We start from the raw sequence: 23,461 nt of genomic DNA, 5'->3' as shown, positions 1-23,461 counted from the left end.
TTTTGCAACTATTCTATCGTAAAAAATGCAGAACTTACTCTACAGATATGAAGTGAAAGATAGAGAGTACGGCTTTATTTGGTCACTCGGATATAAGAGCAGGACTCGTTATAACATAATGGTAGAGAAGAACAAATATACCAATGTATGTTATATATAGTATATACACTTATACATACATACAGGTATTGGAATGTTATATACAAAATGTACGAGGCAATAATTGCTTTTTCATGTCACAAAGATATAAGAATAAGATATACAAAAATACATATTATAATGATTTATTATATTTATATAAGATACGAAAATGTTTGTGTGGTTATGATCATCATAACTTACATTGTCATAAGTATTAGATGTGACAAATGTGTAAATCTACTTATTATTATTGGAAAACAAGAACGTCGTGGTAGGTCTAAGCGCAGGCAATCCAGTTAACAATCATACTTTGCCCATCTTTTAGTACAGAAATTATTTGTTATCCAGAAAATTCATACTTAATTTGGCTAATTTGAATGAGAGCATACATAATATACAATTGGAAAGCAGCATTACCTGTTACTTGTCGACTTGAGCCATTTTTTTAAACAATAGCCAGTTTTCTTTTATTGTCACTATGTATTGATAATATGTTTGTATAATTTGTAGAGTTTAAAAGGTTTCATATTTTGTTTGTGTAAACCCAAAAGATTTTAATTTTACAATCAAAAAGAGACTTATAGTAATTATCAATACTTTCAACCTTTAAATTAGAGCTTGATATATTTTAAAGTCAGCTTAATGTATACAGTTCTATTAATTATCTTTCAATCTGTATATATCCTTTTATTATTTTAGATAAATGTTCAAAAAAAATTTACACATTGAAAAGCGAGCAGTGCAGATTACACATGTAAAGGTTTGTCTTTGACTAAACTGGTCGCATGCCCACAAAAGTTAAAAGAAGGAAAATTAACTAAAGTATTTATTTTGTAAGACTCTAAACACTATTATGAACTAATGTTTACACCCTTTTTCAAAATAGAAAGATTGTCATATCTGAAATGAACCAAAATTAAATCATTAGGTTTAGTAGTTAGTACAAACTTTTAACAAAACTGCTGTAACGGTGCAATCGGTAGTACACATAGTATTTATTACGGTGTTTTTGTTAAATGTAAATGTAAAAAACATGTACTATTTTTAATCTTTGCAAAATACCTCATGATTGTATTGCAAAATATTTCTGAGATACATTATTTGATTAGAACGATATATAAAGAAAACTGAGACAATGTTATCCTCAAAATAGTTTCCCTAAAGACCTGTTATGACATGGAGCATAAGGAAAATATTAAAATAACCTATAACATGGGATGGAAATATCTCAGCTGAATTTACTTTTGACATCATCAAACTATAAATATCGATATTTCGTCATCGGTTTTATCATAAATTAATTCTTTTCTTTCTAAAACAGTTACTTTATTTTTTCTTCGCAAAAGTGTTTTTCCATGTTTTTCTACAAAATTAATGAAAGTATTCACCGTACCAAATATGATAAACAAGATTAGGAAAGGTAAACTAGGCTGCATCCCTAGTTCAACTGGCACGTGAGAATTACACTCTTTTCTGTATTTCTCAAGTCGAACGAAACATAATTCTACTCTAATCATACGTTTTGGTTAAGAATGCAACAGTTTTTCAGACGCAGATAGATAATAACAGTGCATAGATGAAACAACTGTTTGTCTTGTGAACAATGAAGACAGGTTTATGACCATTGATTTACATTTACTTATATTTTTCTAACTGATACAAAAGCTGCAACGTCACGTTTTTTGTAGTTTATTTATATCAATTATCAACATAGAGACTTCGGAAAATTACAGAAAATACATCGTATGGTATCCACATGTTGCAATAAATCTGCATGTATTGTTGTTGTTGTTGTTGTTTTGTTTTGTTTGTTTTTTGTTGTTGTTTTTTTGTTGTTGTTGTTTATTATTAATTGCGTTTCAAAAAACTTTACCAATGTAATGAGCAACAATATGAGCAACTAGATTCTTCCTTAATAATTACTTTGTCCACCTCATCACTTCTTTGAATTATTTTTTTTATCATACGTTTATTTATTTTATTATTTTGTTTTCAATTTTTTTTTAATTTTCATTTATTTATTTTTATTTATTCGTTTTATTCGTTTTAGTGCTCCTTTTTTTCTATTTTACAAAAGTAAAAAACAACAACAATATTTAACATGTTGAATTGGAGATACTCCGTGATACAATGTTTACATAGATGAAACCAGACAACGCACATTCTTTAACGGCAAAAGATGTGAAAATAGGAGTGTTCATTTTTTGAAATATGAAGTATTTCCTTATATAAAATGACTTTTATTGACATTTATTACAGTATATTATAATTACACGTGTAAAGAGAAAAAGGTTACTAAAATTAGTGACGAATTTGCATGTTTTCTGCACTTACGTCACAGTTTAATATAGAAATCTGATTAATCTGCTTTTGTAGGCAAAAGCATAAATCTGTTCCATAAGCTATGAAAAGTTAAGACAGAGCTATGACGAGAATGTATAATTTATTAACAAAAATAATTGTAATATTGAATTCAAGCTTGTATGTACCCTTTTCCCTAAAATAGTTTCATGTTTATCAATTAGTCATGACTTTTGTCAATCTAAACATAGACTCGGTATATATAAGATCCTTGAGAAAAGAATATCAACATATTCTTGGGCCTCACTTAAAGAACTCTCTCAAATATTCTAGCATTCATATTCCAATTAAGTGACATTAAATTACAATTAGTTGGCTTATAATGAGGGATTGCATGAAATGATAAATTATCAAAATGCAAGCTACAAAATAAATAGTCCAACTTATACTTCTTATGTCATGTCTGAATAAATAGAAGTAAAATAATTATGCCTAAAAATAAATATTGTATTTTAAAATTAATGAAAATGTCAATATTGGGTTGAAATATAACAGTTTTGCATATGACATAGTCATGATATTCTATTTAATTTCTAGGACTTAATACCAGCATATGTATAATGCTGCAAATAGAATTAATGTAAACTAAAGAAAATGTCTACACACATTCAAAATTTAGACAATTTTTGGCATATGATAAAAGGTCTATAGTATTACTGTAGCTCCATCAGACACCAATTACCAGGATAAATACTTCACTTATTTGAACAGAAATAATACCTTCAGACATGCAATCTTATTCAGTAACAATTATCTAGGGACAAGTTATTTCGAAGAGTATATTTTCAACAAGATAGTTTGAAAAACAAAATATACACATTCATTTGCAAAATGCATGCAACAAGTGCATTAACTTTTCAGACATGGCGTTTTTTGTCAAGAGTTTCTGCATGGCTGTTGTTGATAAGAAGATGCTTGCTTGTTTAATTGGGTTTTACGTCACATTGACATAGTATTGGTCATATGGCGATGTTCAAAGCTTACTGATTGAGGGAGACCTCAGTTGTCCTTTTGTGCAGTATTTCATGCACGAAAGGACACCTGAGTAGAGTAAGCAAGTTGGATAGATGATAAGAAGAGAAACAGAAACGTAAGTCAATCAGAAAGGTATAACGGTTGTCCAGCTGGTACAAACATGTTTGTGATAAATTGTATAAAGTCCTTGATCTTGAAAATTTATAATCTGTTTTATCTGTAAATCTTACGCTAATAGACTCTAATTTTCTTTTTCAAATGCTTCAAAATTTCTTAATTAAAATGTTTAAATCTTTCGACATGACATTATCATGGGTAAATGTTATAATTGTATAAAAAAAAGTAGCTCTAGAGTTTAGAGTTTTGATATATACTTCAAAATAATTTGTATCTACTTGTAATTTCTTGTAAAACATGGGAATTTGTACACATTTAATAAAGGATTTACACTTATCTAATTAAAAAAATATGATATTATGAACAATGAACAAATGAAATGTTTAGGTTCAACACTTAATATGACAAAAAGTTCGGACTATTTTGTCTACATAGTTAAGTTTCTGGTGGAAATTATATAAAAGTTATTTAATATTCCAAATTCAATAACTTCAATTTGTTTATCAAAATAAGGACATAATATATTATCATGATTTTTAAAACTTATTTTGAGTCATTACGTTTCAACACGAAAATACAACTATGACTCAAAATACGACATTCAAAAAATTTATAAGATTTCAAAATTTAAAGACAGCTTAATTTACATGATTTACCTTTACAATATTTCCCTAAACCTTAGTCAAAAGGACAGGAGCTATTGTTATATAGGTTCCAATCAAAGAATACATACCAAATAATTGTGTATTGCAAAATGTTTTTGAGTTATATATATCTTAAATAGTCTCTTCACTGATCCCTGAAACATGTATTACCTTCTTTATGTACAATACAATTTATTGTTTGATATTATTTGTACTTTTTTTTTCAAGAAATGTTTTCATCCTATAGAAAAAATTAAATTGACAATTTCCCTTGTTTAGTTTAACTATCATAGATGTTTTTATACATATAAATTTGAAATGTTTGGACTGTATTTCATAACCATACAAAATCATCATACGGATGACCCAAGTCAATATCCAAAGAATGCCGCAGACAACTTGATTAAAATAGATTTACGTTAACTTATATTTTTTAAACTGATATGTATACAACAGCTGCAACTTAATGTTTCGTAAAACCACGTGACTTATTCTATATTTATTCAGATAAATAACACATGTCAGATAATTGGATGACAACAGGTTTCTTACATGAGTAATTGGATTTAAAAGATCGAAAGTAAGCTCAGACAATGCTATTTTCACGATAATGTCCCGAAAGGCCTGTTGTTAAATGCAGCAGGAGAACGACATACGATACGGAAATATATACAGTCCTGTAAACAATTAGCATAAAGCTCAGATGACAATGAAAATATACACAGATGGAAATGAAACATCTGGTGCTTTGTTATATACCTAAAAAAAAATAGAAATCGACATGGCATATATCTATTCATATCATTTAAATTTAGCAATTGTTAAGGTATTTTCATTTACTTCTGTATAATCTGAGTCAAAATTTACGTATAAAGGAACTTGACGATTTCCATTTTCATGTCTAAATGTTGAATTCTGCTTACGCCGGTGCTAGGGGGCATTGATGGTAGTTTGCACTTGACAATACCGTTCATGAAAAGGCTCAATCAAAATGAGTCTGCAACATTTTCAATTTTGTCGTTTCGGGCGTTCTTTATGGTGTCTTATTTTCTCATTTTATCCAAATATGCATTATGTTTTATACCATCTGTACTGTGAATTTAGTAAGGGACATCAGCGTTTAGCGGGAATGATAGTTAAACTCCATAACTTAAGATTTTGTTAAATACAGAAGAAAACAATTTTCATTATTAGAATTCTGCATATAGAATGAATGACAATTGTTCTCTTTAAGTGAAAAAGATGATATACGAAAATAATAATTTATGGCATGAATTAAGATAGAACATATTTCTATTTCTAATTGTTTTCATTAGTAGTGGGAATTCATAAGATCATTAAGTAATTATGTGTAAATTTAAGATAGCAATAGCTTCACTTAAAACCGGATATTACTATAATTCAAATTATATTTACAAGATAGACTAATAAGGAGGCACCATATCTCAGATTGTAAACAAATAAAACAAATAAAACACATATTTAAGTTTTGGATTACAGTATAGATAAAGTAACAATGTGATAAACGACAACTTAGTGATCAAAAAAGTAAAACCAAGTGTATATGGATGCTACATTGCAAATAAATAAAACATATTCCGTTTTTAACAACGTATAATCTTCCAACATATATATAATAACGTACTATTATTTTAATGAAAAAAGTTATACCAAGTATATGGTTAAAAAAGCGTTTAATCACTTACAGTACTGTCATATATTATCCATTTCAAAGAAGTACAAAATAGAGATCCATTTAAACAATTAGCTTTCAAACTTAAATTCACTTAAACACCCCATATGCCATATAAATATTACAAGAAAGGCTTCTACTGAATAATTACACATCCTACAATTATTGCCCTATGTGTGATCTTTCTAATTCAAGCATCTCTTCATTTCACAATTTCAACAATAGAATTGGAATGCAAAACCACTCTATCACTATTTTGCACTGTTCTATCGATCATGCAGATTTCCGCTTTTCTGGAATTGTTTTATGTCCGTCTACCACATATTAAATTATTACATCATAGGCAAATTTTCAATTTTGACTGCACTATGTATCATGTACTGCTTTTCTTATTGTTGGTTTTGTCTAAAAAAATCAGCAATGCAAAGCAAAAATTTTAACATCGTCTAAAAATTGTTGTTTGTTTGTTTTTTGTTGTTTTTTTTTCAATTTGAAGTCAACATTTTGTTCTAAGCATTCTGCTTGCGCGAGGCTGAGTAAGTATAAACCTTAAATTAATCAGTTTTTGAGAAAAATTGCATAAACAACATACACTATGAAATTGCATGGTCGGAATATACCCCGAAGAAACCATACAACACCACGGTAAAATTAAATATTTTTTGTCATGTTGGAACACAGTGGTAATGTATAATTTCAGAGCAAAACTTCTTAAGAATTGGCCTAAGATAAAATACAAATGTTAAAGCTAATATTGATAGTAAAAAATCATGCCAACTTCGGATGGAAATAAGACACTTTTTTATATTAATTATCACCATTACTTAAACAAGTCATCCCGCAAACAGAAACATCAATATAATGATTGCAAAACGACGGTGACTAAATGCAATTATACTAATAGCAGATTAATAAAGACAATCATGACAATTTACAAAGTGAATAATGCAATACCAGTTGAAACCAGAGTCTGGCACATGCTTGTCAAACCCATCTATCAAAAACACATTTAAAGCATGTTTTAAAATAAATCTGTCAAAAGTTTGACTATTTACAAGTATGGTTTAAACGTGCATGTCATCATGTGATTTATTATAATGTTTTCTAAATTCTAGCATGTTTTTGTTTGTACTGTAATCATACTAATGTTTCTTGAAAGTATGTTAGCAATTGTATTGAATATTTTGTCGTCAAGACTCATTAACATGTCAATTTCATCATCGTAAAAATTTGTTTATATTACTACTGTTTACAATTTGGAAAGGCTCCAAAATATGCATAAACGTATTTGTATCGTTAAGAAAAACGTCATAGCAAGAGCGTATTTATCAGCTTCGTCAAATATTTATATTTATGATTAAACATATTGGCGACGATCTACTTTCAAAACAAGTTGATTGAATTACACGTTTGCTTAATGTTGTGTAATGAATTTCAAAAAAAAACAGACATTTAAAATACGAAATGTATTATAGAAACTATTTAAATTTGCTTGTATCGCAGTACACTATCATTTTTATAACCCGACAACCAATTCTATTGCCACGAACCTAAACAAAATAAATGTGTCCAATCATATAATTTTTGTTATCTGCGAAGAAAGCATTCGGTATGTGATTGTCTGAATAACAATAATTTGATTTTTCATATTATTTGTATAGAATCTAGCATAATTAATTAAACGGCAACAAGCAATAATACTTTTAATATTTCCGTTTTGCAAAACTGAAAGGTGTGCAATGTTTAATCTGTGATACCTTTATCTACGTAATTATCAGTGTGCATAGAATTTAACCATATACTTGGTTCAAAGAGGTGAAAAGTTTCACTTGCTAACAAAAACGTGTCTCTAAGCCACCATACTTATCATGTTCGACATGATCCCAGATTACATATATATCTGATTATACTTTTTTTGGTATAATGCGTGCCTCAACCCGGCGTACTTACTTTTTTATTGGCTTAATTTAATTAATCACAAATGATTGATTGATTGATTAATTAATTAATTAATCCAAATATACATTATGTTTCTACCATCTGTACTGTTAATTTACTAAGGGACATCAGCGTTTAGCGGGAATAATAGTTAAACTCCTTATTTTAAGACCTTGTTAAATACGGAAGAAACAACATTACCAATGTAATGAGCAATAATATGAGCAACTAGTATCTTTCGTAATAATTACTTTGTCCACCTCGTCACTTCTTTGACTTATTTTTTATCATACATTTATTGACTTTATTATTATTTTCATTATTTTTTAAAATTATTTTCATTTATTTTTTTATTATTCGATTTAATTTTCCTTTTTTCTATTTTTTAATTTTTTATGTATTTTTATTTATCTATAAATCATTTTATATCTTTTTTTAATTATTTACTTCTTTTGATTTTTCAAGATTATTGATACGTTTATAACATTTGCTTTCAGGTCAACCTCATACAGTTCCCCAAAACCACACATTTTTAATTACTTATCAATTGTTGCAAGATATAGACATTTTACATTGAGACAAAAGTAAAACCCAACAACAATATTTGGCATGTTAAATTGGAGATATACAATGATACAATCTTTGCATAGATAAAACTAGACAACGCACATTCCTTTTACGCGAAAGATGTGAAAATAGGAGTGTTCATTTTTTGAAATATGAAGTATTTCCTTATATAATATGACTTTTATTGACATTTATTACAGTATATTATATATACACGTGTAAAGAGAAAAACGGCTGCTAAAATCAGTGACGAATTTGTATGTTTTCTGCACTTACGTCATAGTTTAATATAAAAATCTTATTAAGTCGTTTTCTTTTGTAGCCAAAATAATAACTCTGTTCCTAATTCTATGAAAAGTTTAGACAGAGCTATGACGAGAAATGTATAATTTATTAACATAAATAATCGAAGAATTGTATTCTAGCTTTTATGTACCGTTTATCCTTTTCCTAAATAGTTTCTTGTTTGTCAATAAATCATGATTTATGTCAATCTAAACATTGACCGGGTGTATGCAAGATCCTTGAGAAAAAGAAAATCAACATATGCTTGGACCTCACTTAAACAACTCGCTCAAATATTTTTACATTCATATCGCAATTAAGTGAATTTGAATTACAATTAGTTGGCTTATAATGAGGGATTGCATGAAATGACAAACTATCAAAATGCAAACTACAAAATAAATAGCGCAACTTATACTTCTTCTGTCATGTCTGAATAAATAACAGTAATTTTTATTATGCTTAATTATAAATATTGTATTTCAAAATTAATGAAAATGTCAATATCGGGTTGAAATATAGCAATTTTGTATATGACATATTCATAATATTTAATTCATTTTCTAGGACTTTATACCCGTTTATGTATAATGCTAATGGAAACTTAAGAAAATGTCTACACACATTCAAAATTTAGACAATTTTTGGCATATGATAAAAGGTCTATAGTATTACTGTAACTCCATCAGACACCGATTTCCAGGATAAATACTTCACTTATTTGAACAGAAATAATACCTTCAGACATGCAATCTTATTCAGTAACAATTATCTAGGGACAAGTTATTTCGAAGAGTATATTTTTAACAAGATAGTTTGAAAAACAAAATGTACACATTCATTTGCAAAATGCATGCAACAAGTGCAATAATTTATCAGACATGGCGTTTTTGTCAAGAGCTTCTGCATGGCTGTTGTTGATAATAAGATGTTTGCTTGTTTAATTGAGTTTTACGTCACATTGACACAGTATTGGTCATATGGCGATGTTCAAAGCTTACTGATTGAGGGAGACCTCAGTTGTCCTTTTGTGCAGTATTTCATGCACGAAAGGACACCTGAGTAGAGCCACCGACGTTCCGTAAGCAAGAGAAATGTAAGTCAATCAGAAACGTATAACGGTTGTCCAGCTGTTACAAACATGTTTATGATTAATTGTATAAAGTCCTTGATCTTGAAAATTTATAATCTGTTTTATGTGTAAATCTTACGTTAATAGATTCAAATGCTTCAAAAGAAACTATTTCTTAATTAAAATGTTTGTAGAACTAGTTAAAGCTTTCGACATGACATTACCGTGGGTAAATGTTTTAATTGTGAAAAGGTAGCTCTAGAGTTTAGAGTTATGATATATACTTCAAAATAATTAATATCTACTTGTATTTCCTTGTAAAACATGGGAATTTGTACATATTTAATAAAGGATTAACACATCTAATTAAGAATATATGATACAGTGAAATTTGAGAAAACCGGACGCTGAGAAAATCGGAACTCTCTAAATACCGGACGAATAATTCAGTCCCAAATTTTCCCTTCTTTAAACTATTGTATTAAACATTGACAATACCGGAATCTGTAAAAACCGAATATCGGACGGTTGATAGGGGACTACAAAGTCAATTATATAGACAATTACCCTGAATACCGGACGACGAAGGTGTGAATAACCTTGTGTACTTATCAATTGGTTGTGTCTAATACGCTAATAGAGCGGTAACGGAACAATGATTGTCTGATTTGTTAATTATGTCTCATTTCACAGTTGGTATAGATGTTACTGTTTTATATAAATGCCAAAATGCACAAGGAATTGATAAGTTAAAATCAGTTGACGAGAGCTGTCGATAAGTGACAAATCTAAATTAATTAAAAACAGTGAAACTTTGCCGATATCTACTTTAAAAATCGTTATCTGACAAATATGGTATAGGCAATATTTACAATTGGGGAATAATTATAAACAAACAAAGTAAACCACATGTATGTTCGTTAAATCATTATCCATTACCCAAATATAAACATATGCGGGTGTAATCGGACTTGATTGTTATGAGGTAACTGCTGTTCGTTTAAATCCAAAATTTTATTGTATTTATATGCAATAATGGGACAAAAACAATTAAAACATATTGTATAGAATTGTTATCATTTCTTTATTTAGCAATATACTTACTCATAATCATGAAAATGCAAATATACGTTCAGCATCCTTTGTAAGTCATTGCTCAGTTTATATGATTCTGAACAGCTGAAGGGGACATTGAGAATACCGGACCGCTGAGAAAACCGGATGAACAATGAACAAACAAAATTTTTAGATTCAACACTGAATGACAAAAAGTTCGGACCATTTTTGTCTGATAACGTTTATACTTTATATTTTAAAAAAATGTTATTTGATATTACAACTTCAATAACTTCTATTTGTTTATCAAATTCTGGACATAATATATTGTCATAATTACTTTCGAAATTATTTTAAATCATTACGTTTCAACAAGAAAGTACAACTATGACTCGAAATAATTCGACATTCAACCCATTCATACGATATAAAACTTTAAATCAAATTTGGTTTATATTATTTACCTTTATAATATATCCCTAAACCTACGTCAAATGGACACGAGCTATTGTTATATTTGTTCAGATCAAAAAACATAATCAAGATAATTGTATGCAAAATGTTTTTGAGTTATCAATTCTAAAGTCTGCTGAGACAATGCTATTATAACATAGCGTCCCCAAAGACATGTTATTGAATGTAGTGTGATGCATAGATAGATATTTAAAGCAGCGAAGCAAGGGAAATATTTAACTTTGTCTAAAAAATACGTTTTGACTATTTAATATACTACTTTTTATCAAAAGTTATTTTGATAACATTTTTACATTATTTTGACATTAGTTTCGCCAATAATTCTTATTCATATATATCATGTATTACTTTTTCGGTTCGTACATATTTTTCTATCTTAAATAGTCCCTTCACTGATCCATGCAAACATTAATTAGACTAAGTGGTTTTTTTTGTTGTGCGGTGCAATACATTTTATATTATTTGACTTTCTTTTTCAAGAAATGTTTTTCATCTAATAAAAGCAAAAAATTGACTATTTTCCTCGTTTAGTTCATCTATCATAGATGTTTTTATAAATATAGATTTAAAATGTTAGGACTATATTTCATAACCATACAAAATTATTATACGGATGATCATAGAATACCGCAAACAATGGATGACTCAATCATATATCTAGTGAAAGCTAAGGACAACTTGATTAAAATTGATTTATGTTAACTTATATTTTTTAAACTGATATGCATACAACAGCTGCAACTTCATGTTTCGTAAAATCACGTGACTTATTCTATATTTATTCAGATAAATATTACATGTCAGATAATTGGATGACAACAGGTTTCTCACATGAGTAATTGGATTTAAAAGATCGAAAGTAAGCTCAGACAATGCTATTTTCACGATAATGTCCCAAAAGGCCTGTTGTTTGATGTAGTAGGAGAACGACATGAGGAATTTTTTAGAGTCCTGTAAACAATTAGCATAAAGCTCAGATGACAATGAAAATATATATACCCAGATGGAAATGGCACATCTGGTGCTTTGTTATTTAACCAAAATAAATAAAAGAAATCGACATGGCATATATTTATTCATATCATTTAAATTTAGCAATTGTTAAGGTATATTCATTCAATTCTGTATAATCTGAGTCATTAAATACGTATAAAGGAACTTGACGATTTCAATTTTCATGTTTAAATATTGAATTCTGCTAAAGCCGGTGCTAGCGGGCGTGGACGATAGTTTGCATTTGACAGTGACGTTCACGAACAGGCTCAATTATACTGAGTCTGAAACATTTTCAATTCTGTCGTTTTGGCGTTCTTTAGGGATTCTTATTTTCTCTATTTTATCCAAATATACATTATGTTTTAACCTTCTGTAAATATACTGAGGGACATCAGTGTTAAGCGGGAATGATAATTAATTCCTTAATTGTAAATCTTGTTAAATACAGAAGAAAACAATTTTCACTATTAGAATTCTGCAAATATGATAAATGACAATATTCAATTTAAGTGAAATAAGATGGAATATGAAAATAATTATTTAAAGCATAAATTAAGATAGAACATATATTTATTTCTAAATAATGCCACACCGTTTTCATGGGTAGTAGGAATCCATAAGATCATTAAGCACTTATGTATAAGATTAGATTAGCAATAGCTTGACTTAATACAGGATATTACTTTAAATCAATATCTCATATATTTTCAAGAAAGACTTATAGAGAAATCATATCTCAGATTGTAAAACAAGAAAAACACATATTTAAGTTATTGATTTATACTAAATGGCAAAGACCTGTTGTTAAATATAGCAGAGCAAAATATGAATAAATAGTTAAACCAATCATATTGAAACTTCTATAAGCTGTATATTTAATAAGATACATTGCAGTAAAATTAGATTAACTGAGATCAGTTCATACAATTTTGCTTTCAAATTGAAATTCACTTGAATATCCTGAAAACGCGAGTAACTTTTCATATATTTATTCAGATAAACATTACATGCAAGATAATTCGATGACAACATCTTTTTTCTTAGATGAGTAATTGGATTTAAAAGATCGAAAGTAAGCTCAGACAATGTTATCTTCACGATATTGTCCCCCAAAGACCCGTTGTTAAATATAGCAGAGCAAAATATGAATAAATATTAAAAAATGAGCGTAAAACTCTGATAACAATATGGAAATGACACATTTGGCGTTTTGTTATTTACAGAAAGGAAATAATAACATTCGTTAGCGTTCATATCTTTTCATATAATTTATAATTAGCAATGATATGAGTACAAACTGGGACATAAATAGGTATTTAGGAACCAAATCTCTTCTGTTTATAACTTAAGGACATTAGAGTTTTGTTGAAATTATTCCCATAGTTAAATATATCTTGTGAACAATAAACGAAAGCAAATTGGGCACGATTAGATTTTCTGAAAATAGAATGCATTAAATGATTTCAGTTTATTTCTAAATTTAAATAAGATGAACTGCATTAAGGCATGAAATAAGTTAGAACTGAAATTAATTTATAATAGACAGCACGTCGATTTCATGAGAAGTAGGATTCCATTAATTCATTAAGATATTATGCATCAATTAAGATTCGTGTTTATTCTAAATCAATTTTTTTCATTCGCGAAAGCTTCACTAAAATACTTCAAGTCAAAATAATGTATTAGAAGTACTATTAAAAGAACATAATTTTATGCTTTAATGCAAATAAGGAGAACATATCCAGGTTTTAACAACGTATAATATTACAATATATATGCATTCACCGACATTTTAATTAAATAAAAAGTTATAACAAGTATATGAATACTATAAACGTGTAATTACTTACAGTTCAGTAATATACATACTCCATTTCAAAGTAGAGTACAAAATCGAGATCCATTTATACAATATTATTTTCAAATTGAAATTCACTTAAACATCCTAAATGTCATATAAACAAGAACGGCTTCTTTTGAATAATTAAGCATCCTATATTAATTATCCATTGTTTTCTACTTCAAGCATCTCACACTTCAAGCAATTCTCAATTTCAACAAGAATTGGAATGCAAAAACACGGTATCGCTATTTTGCACTGTTCTATCGACCATGCAGATTCTCGACTTCCAGGAATTGTTTTATGTCCGTCTACCACGTATTAAATTATTACATCATAGGAAAATATTCAATTTTTGTGCTCTATGTATCATGTATTGCTTTTCTTATTATTGGATCTGCCTATACAATCAGCACAGAAAAGCAAAACCTTTAACATTGTCTAAAAATAGTTGTTGTTTTTTGGGGTTTTTTTTCAATTTGAAGTCAACATATTGTTCTAAGCATTTTGCTTAATAAGCAAAACTAAGTAAGAAATAACCTTATTATAAAACTGTTGATTAATCTGAAGTTTATGTCAAAGTTAGGTGATGCGAATGAAATAACCATGACATGTGAAATTATTTAGTTTTTTTAAATTGATTGCATGAACAATCATACCAAGAAATTGCATGGTGGGAATAACAATACAACATAGAGCAATAAACAGTAATGAAACAAAACAACATCACTGTAACGTCATATAATTCATCGTCATATTGCAACATTGTGGTAATGTAAAGTTTAAGAGCAAAACGTATAAGAAAAATGGCCTAAAAGATAAAATGTTGATTTACATACAATGTTAAAGCTAATATTGATAGTACAAAGCATGCTAAGCTCGGGGTGGAAATAAGACACATTTTAATATTAATTATATTATAAGTCATCCCGCAAACAGAAACAACAAGACGGCTTATAAATATGCTGGCAATAAATCGACGGTGACTATGGTTAAATGTAATGATACTTTTGAACAGAAGGAGATTCATTTATACAATCATGACTATTTACAATTTGGAATTATGCAAATATCATTTAAAAAACCGCCTGGTACATGCATGTACACTGTTGTTTCTATGTCAACCATTTTCGGCAAACACATTTAAAGCAAATCTTAAAATAAATTTGTTTAAAGTCTAACTATTGACGAATATGGTTCAACAGTGCGTGTCATCCAGACGATTTTTATTACATGTTTTTCTAAATTCTAGCACGTTTTTTGTTTGTACTGTACCAATCAAATCAAATCATACCACTATTTGATATTGAAAGAACGTATAAATCACATTTTAAAAAAATCTGCGAAAAAGTCTAACTATTTACGAGTCATGTCATTATAAGATGTATCACAGATTTTCTAATTCTATAATTCTAGCATGTTTTTATTTGTACTTTTTAATCATTCTACAAGAGGTATAAATATAAGAATATGTTAAAACTTGTTATTGAATTTATTGAATTATTTTTCGTCAAGACTCATTTAGCCCGTCAATAAAATCTTCATGAAATGCAGATCGTAGAAATTTGTTTATATTACTACTGTTTACAATTTGGAAAGGCACCAAAATATGCATAAACGTATTTGTATCGTTAAGAAAAACGTCATAGGAAGAGCGTATCTATCAGCTTCTTCAAATATTTATGTTATATAATTTGACTATTGGCGACGATATACTATCATTACATGTTGGTTGAATTACACATTTGCGTAATTAATTTCAAAGAAATACCAGAAATTTAAAGACTATATTTGCGATTATAGTTTTTGGTATAATTTGTGCCTGTCAAAAACAACACTTTCAGCCAGGCGTACTTAATTTATTTATTGACCTAAACTAATTAATTAAATGATTGAATAATAAATAAATAAATTAATTAATTAGTTAGTTAATAAACATTTCATGTAAACATTATATTTCTGCGTCTTTAAGCTATAATTAATGATACAAGTTTTCATAAATAAAACTAGACAATCCACACTACTTTACTTTGTAAGAGGTGATAATAGGAGTGTCAATTATTTTGTTTTATTTAGTAATCAAACATAAATGAATTTTATTGACATTTATTTGTAGTATATGTACGCATCTTAAGACTAGAAGGGCTTAGAATCAATGAGGCATTTGCATGTTTTTCTATACATACGTCATAGATTTTATATTAAATTCTTATTATGTCGTCTGCTACTAAGGCCAAAACCATAACGCTTAAAAAAAAAAGAAACATAACTGATTGTAATATTGAATTCTATCTTATATGTACCGTGTTCTTTTTTCTAACATATTTCCATGTTTATCCAATATTCATGATTGTTTTCAATGTTAATAATGGACCTGGTATATTCAAAAACAAAGTTAACAACATTTTCTTTATGAAAGCTCGTAAGTCCGCATATATCCTAACATTCATATTGCAATTTAGTTAAGTTTAATTTGTAACATTTCTACAAATTTGATGTAATTTGAACTAAAATTTTAATGGTTACATTATAAAATGTAAAATTTGATTTTAAATGACAGAACAAATACTATATAAAAATAGCGTAACTAAAACTGCTGTTCTTATGTCTGACAAAAAATGCTTTGTAATACTTTAATTATTGTAACACAAATAAAATATCGATACAGGTTTAAAATATAAATTACTATTGCGTATATATAGCTTAAATATTTTAATTCAATTGCATGAGCTAACATCATATTGTATACTACTTTAACTTTAAGTACGTTTCAATGGAAATTTAGAAAATGTCATAGAGAGATACTCAATCAAAATATGACTATACACATACAAAATGAAAACTATTTTTTGGCATATGAAAAAACGCTATAAATTATGATCGAAGCTACACCAGACACCAATTTCCAGGATAAAAACTTCACTTATTTGAACCAGAAAATTATACCTTCAGACATGCAATCTTATTCAGAAACAATTATCTAGGGACAAGTTATTTCATAGAGTATATTGACAAACGACATTTTAAAAATGTACACGTTCATCTTGCAAAATGCATGCAACAAAAGTGCATTTATTATTTTAGACATGGTGTTTTTCATCAAGAGTTTTCAAAAGTATAACAGTTTTGAACCGGTGCACACATGTTTGTGATATGCTGTATAAAGCTCTTGAAAAACTTTGAAAATATTTAATCTGCTTTAACCGAGTAGGTGTAAATTTTGCGCTTAAAGATTCTAATTTTCCTTTTTCAATTTCTACAAAGATAAGTATTTCTTAATTAAATATTTGTTGAACTCCCATTTAAAGCTTTGGACATGATATAACAATGGGTAAATGCTGTACTTATAAAAAGAAGCTCTACAGTTTTTCTGCTTAATTTTCAATTGTGGACGTTCTTTAAGGATTCTGTAATGAATGCTAGAGTAAAATAAGACAAAAGCTATTACAGGATATTTTTCCCGAAGACATGCTATTTAATGTAGTGTGATGCATAGATAGATAAACAAATAAGTTAAGAAAGGAAAACTTTTAACTCCGACTCATTATACATTTTGATTATTAACTATTTGTTATCAAAAGCTAAATTATGATCTTATATTAGTATGGTAAATAATTCTTACTTATATAATACATGTACTACTGTTTGGGTCGGATATATATTTCTATATCAAAAAGTCCATTCACTGATCTCTGCAAACAAGTATTAGCATTTTGTTTGCACAGCAAAATACATTGTTTGATATCATTTGTATTATTATTTTCGAGAAATTATTTTTCATGATATAGAAAAGATGTAACTGACTACTCCCTCTTTTAGTTAAACTTTCATAATCATAGACGTTTCTTTTTAATACAATTTGAAATCTTAGGACTGTATATCGTATTTCATAACCATATAAAATCAACGTACGGATGACAAAACTCAATATCTAGATAATGCCGAAGACAACTCGATTAAAATGGATTTATATTAACTTATATCTTTCAAACTGATATGTATACAACAGCTGCAACTTCATGTTTCGTAAAACCATGTGACTTATTCTATATTTGTTCAGATAAATATTACATGTCAGATAATTTGATGACAACAGGTTTCTCACATGAATAATTGGATTTAAAAGATCGAAAGTAAGCTCAGACAATGCTATTTTCACGATAATGTCCCAAAAGGCATGTTGTTTAATGTAGCAGGAGAACGACATACGGAAAAATATATACAGTAATTTAAACAATTAGCATAAAGCTCAGATAACAATGAAAATATACACAGATGGAAATGAGACATCTGGCGCTTTGTTATTTACCCAAGGTAAATAATAGAAACCGCCATGACATATACATGTATCTTTTCATATCATTTATATCTTTATACTCTTCTATATCATCTGGGTCATAATATGCGTATAAAGTACTTAATGATTTCTATTTTCATGTTTAAATGTTGAATTCTGCTTATGTCGGTGATCGGGGTCGTGGACGATAGTTTGCATTTGACAGTGACGTCAATGAACAGGCTCAATCATACTGAGCATGAAACATTTTCAATTCTATTATTTTGGGCGTTCTTTAGGGATTCTTATTTTCTCCATTTTATCCAAATATGCATAATGTTTGACCTTCTGTAAAAATTCTAAGGGGCATCATCGTTTAGCGGGAATGATAGTTGAATTCCTTAATTTAAGATCTTTTTAAATACAGAAGAAAACAATTTTCATTATTAGAATTCTGGATATTGGATGAATGACAATATTCAATTTAAGTAAAATAAGATGGAATATGAAAATAATTATTTAAATCATAAATTAAGATAGGACATATATTTATTTCTGATAAATGCCTCATCGATTTCATGAGTAGTGGAAATTAATTAGATCATTATGTGTAACTTTAGGTTAGCAATAGCTTCACTTAAAACCGGGTATTACTTTAAATCACAATTATATTTACAAGAAAGACTAATAAGGAAATACCATATCTCCGATTGTAAATAACACATATTTAAGTTTTGGATTACAATATACATAAAGTCACAATGTTATAAACGACATCTTAGTGATATAAAAAGGTAAACCAAGTTTATAGAAATTTCCATAAGCTCTATATTTAATTAGGTACATAACAGTAAAATTTAATAAAATGAAATCAGTTTATACAATCTTGCTTTCAAATTGAAATTCACTTGAATATGTTATATGGCACATATGATTAATTATTCATAAAGAACGTCTTCCTTTCACTCAAACCATATAAACCATATGCATCTACAATAGTATGAACCTTCTACTCCCTCGATTGCCACAGTTTGAACAAAGCAATGGGAATGTCGAATAAAAAATGTATAGACCAATATAATGTTCAGAACTAAACAACATGAAAACCTTACTAAGTAGTTTTGGTTCCAGTGATATATGGTAACTATTTTGGTAGTTTGAAGCAAATACTTTGAGATCAAAATATCAAATAAATAATGTATCTCAACTTGAATATATTGCTTTATGAAAAAATACTTTTAAAGATCCTGTATGTTGTGATCAAAGTGGTAAACCACACTAAGTGAAAATATGTAATTATATGTACATAATTATGAAAATAAAACAATTTTCAAGATCGAAGAATATTTAAAATATGTACTGCAAATATTTGTGAATATTATATGTAATCAGTAAAATAAATGCATTTATTTGTTATTGTAAAATTTGACTCAAACTTTATAGAAAAAAATGTTTTATTACCTCCCGTCAACGTTAAATTCGGTAATATCTTTATAAATAATGTTTTTTGGAACCTACTATATTGATAATTCTTAAGTTGAGAATCATATTTATGATTTAAAACCATAAAAATTTGTGTCACAGGATCTTTAAACAAAGCAAGCAAAGAGAGTTCTGCACTAGATTTAGTATATCCTCGCATAGCTTTTGAAATTGCAGTTATATAGTGGCGATATCAAGCATTTTGTACTTATTATATCTATTCATTGGCCTAAAACCAAACCAAAAATATTTATTCATGAATAATTTTATTTTATCAAAATGGAATAAATTCAATAAGCTACATTCTTCTTTAGTTTGTGTATTTACTGTTACTATTATCTATTAACATCTCATGTATAATGTTTTGAAACAAAACATAGTTCAAGCATAGAATTGTGTCTAGAATAAATATTTGAAATATTAGAACTGTGCAGACACTTTTCATAATAATTGTACAAATCCACATGATAATACAAATACAACTTACAGGTTATTCAACTTAACACCTAGTGAATTCCAATCATTGACTTACTTATATGTTCCTATATTAGTAAATAGAAGGTACAAAACAGCTTTAACCCAAGGTTACGCGAGTAATGTTATATATTTATTGAGATAAATATTACATGCAAGATAATTCGATGACAACATCTTGTTTCTTAGATGAGTAATTGGATTTAAAAGATCGAAAATAAGCTCAGACAATGTTATCTTCACAATATTGTCCCCCAAAGACCTGGTGTTTGCAGAGCAAAATATGAATAAATATTAAAACAATGAGCGTAAAACTCAGATAACAATATGGAAATGACACATTTAGCGTTTTGTTATTTACAGAAAGGAAATAATAACATTCGTTAGCGCTCATATCTCTTCATATAATTCATAATTAGCAATGATATGTGTACAAACTGGGACATAAATAGGTATTTAGGAACCAAATATACGAACTATTTTCTCTTCTGTTTATAACTTAAGGACATTAGAGTTTTGTTGAAATTATTCCCATAGTTAAAAATCTTCTGAACTATACACGAAAGCAAATTGGGCACGATTAGATTTTCTGAAAATAGAATGCATTACATGATTTCAGTTTATTTCTAAAGTTAAATAAGATGAATTGCATCAAGGCATGGAATTAGATAGAACTGAAATTCATTTATAATAGACAGCACGTCGATTTCATGAGAAGAAGTAGGATTCTATTAACTCATTAAGATATTATGCATCAATTAAGATAGATACGTGTTTATTCTAAATTAAGATTTTTTATTCGCGAAAGCTGCACTAAAACACTTCAAGTCAAAATAATGTACTAGAAGTACTATAAAAAGAACACATGCTATATTGCAAATAAATAAAAATGTTCATTTGTTAATAACAACGTATAATCTTACAATATATATGCATTAACCGACATTTTGATAAAATAAAAAGTTTTAACCTATAGCTCTTCAGCGCTTCTTATGTAAAATTCTTCCAAGTATAATTTTCAATAACCGTAAATTATACCATACCCAGACTATAGTATAATTTTCAGTTTTTCTGGGCGGAGCAATAGGTTAAAACAGTAGCGTCATGTTATTTTGATTGACAGCTCATTTTACGTCATTTCTGCTATGCAAATTAAGATCGAAGAAGTAAGTGTTTCTGGGCGGAGCTATAGGTTAAAACAAATACACCATTGGTGCGTTGGCGATTTCTGGGTTTGCGTAAATTATACCATAATCACGTGACCTTTCTTATCCAACCTCACTCGACTTCGTCTCGTGAGGTCAAGGCATAAGATAGGTCACGTGATTATGGAATAATTTACGCAAACCCAGAAATCGTCAACGCAGCAATGGTATATATATTACATAACAAGTATATGAATACTACAAACGTGAAATTACTTACAGTTCAGTAATATACATAATCCATTTCAAAGAAGAGTACAAAATCGAGATCCATATATACAATATTGTTTTTCAAATTGAAATTCACTTAAACATCCTATATGTCATATAAATGTTACAAGAAAGGCTTCTATTGAATTATTACACATCCTATAATTATTGCCCATTATGTGATCTTTCTAGCATCTCTTCATTGCACAATTTCAACAATAGAATTTGAATGCAAAAACACTGTCTCACTATTTTGCACTATTCTATCGACCATGCAGATTCTCGACCTTCAGGAATGGTTTTATGTTCGTCTACCACGTATTGAATTATTACATAATAGAAAAATATTCAATTTTCTGTACTTTATATAGCATTTATTGCTTTTCTTATTATTGAATCTGCCTTTACAATCAGCAAAACAAACAAAAACCTAAACATTGTAAAAGACTGGTTTGTTTTCAATTTAAAGTTAACATATTGTTCTAAGCATTCTGCGTGCGCTAGGCTGAGTAAGAAATAACCGTGTCATAATAGTTTTGATAAACCAGAAGTATGTGAAAGTTAGGTAATGCGAAGTAACGAATGAAATAACTATGACATGTGAAATTTAATTTAATTTATGAAAAATATTGCATGAACAACAAATACTAAGAAATTGCATGGTGTGAATAACATAAAAACAGAAAGCAATATACTGCGAAGAAACCATACAACACCACGGTAAAGTCACATAATTTTGTCATGTTGGAACACAGTTGTAATGTGTAATTTCAGAGCAAAACTTCTTAGTCAATAGCCTAAGATAAAATTATGATTTAGATACAAATACAAGCTAATATTGATAGTACAAAACCAAATCAGCTTCGGATGGGAAAAGATACATTTCACCATTACTTTTACAAGTCATCCCGCTAACAGAAACATCTAGACAACTTGTAAATATGTTGTATTGCAAAAAAGACGATGATTTAATGCAATTATACTCAGGGCAGATTAACTAATACAATCATGACAATTTACAAAGTGAATAATGCAATACCAGTTAAAACCAGAGTCTGGCACATACTTGTCAAACCCATCTCTGAAAAACACATTTAAAGCATGTTTTAAAATAAATCTGTCAAAAGTTTGACTATTTACAAGTATGGTTCAAAAGTGCATGTCATCATGTGATTTATTATATGTTTTCTAAATTCCAGCATGTTTTTGTTTGTACTGTAATCATACTAATGTTTCTTGAAAGTATGTTAGCAATTGTATTGAATATTTTGTCGTCAAGACTTATTTAACATGTCAATATCATCATCGTAGAAATTTGTTTATATTACTACTGTATACAATTTGGAAAGGCTACAAAATATGCATAAACGTATTTGTATCGTTAAGAATAACGTCATAGCAAGAGCGTATTTATCAGCTTCGTCAAATATTTATATTTATGATTAAACTATTGGCGACGATCTATTTTCAAAACAAGTTGATTGAATAACACGTTTGCTTAATGTTGTGTAATGAATTTAAAAAAAAACCAGACATTTAAAATACGAAATGTATTATAGAAAATATTTAAATTTGCTTGTATCGCAGTACACTATCATTTTTATAACCCGACAACCAATTCTATTGCCACGAACCTAAACAAAATATATAAACAT

Source organism: Ruditapes philippinarum, unplaced genomic scaffold (genome assembly GCF_026571515.1).
Source record: "Ruditapes philippinarum isolate M1 unplaced genomic scaffold, ASM2657151v2 ctg480_1_1_1_1, whole genome shotgun sequence".
NCBI classification, from domain to species: domain Eukaryota; kingdom Metazoa; phylum Mollusca; class Bivalvia; order Venerida; family Veneridae; genus Ruditapes; species Ruditapes philippinarum.
The sequence above is the reverse complement of the archived record's forward strand: the minus strand, read 5'-3'. Positions refer to the sequence as shown.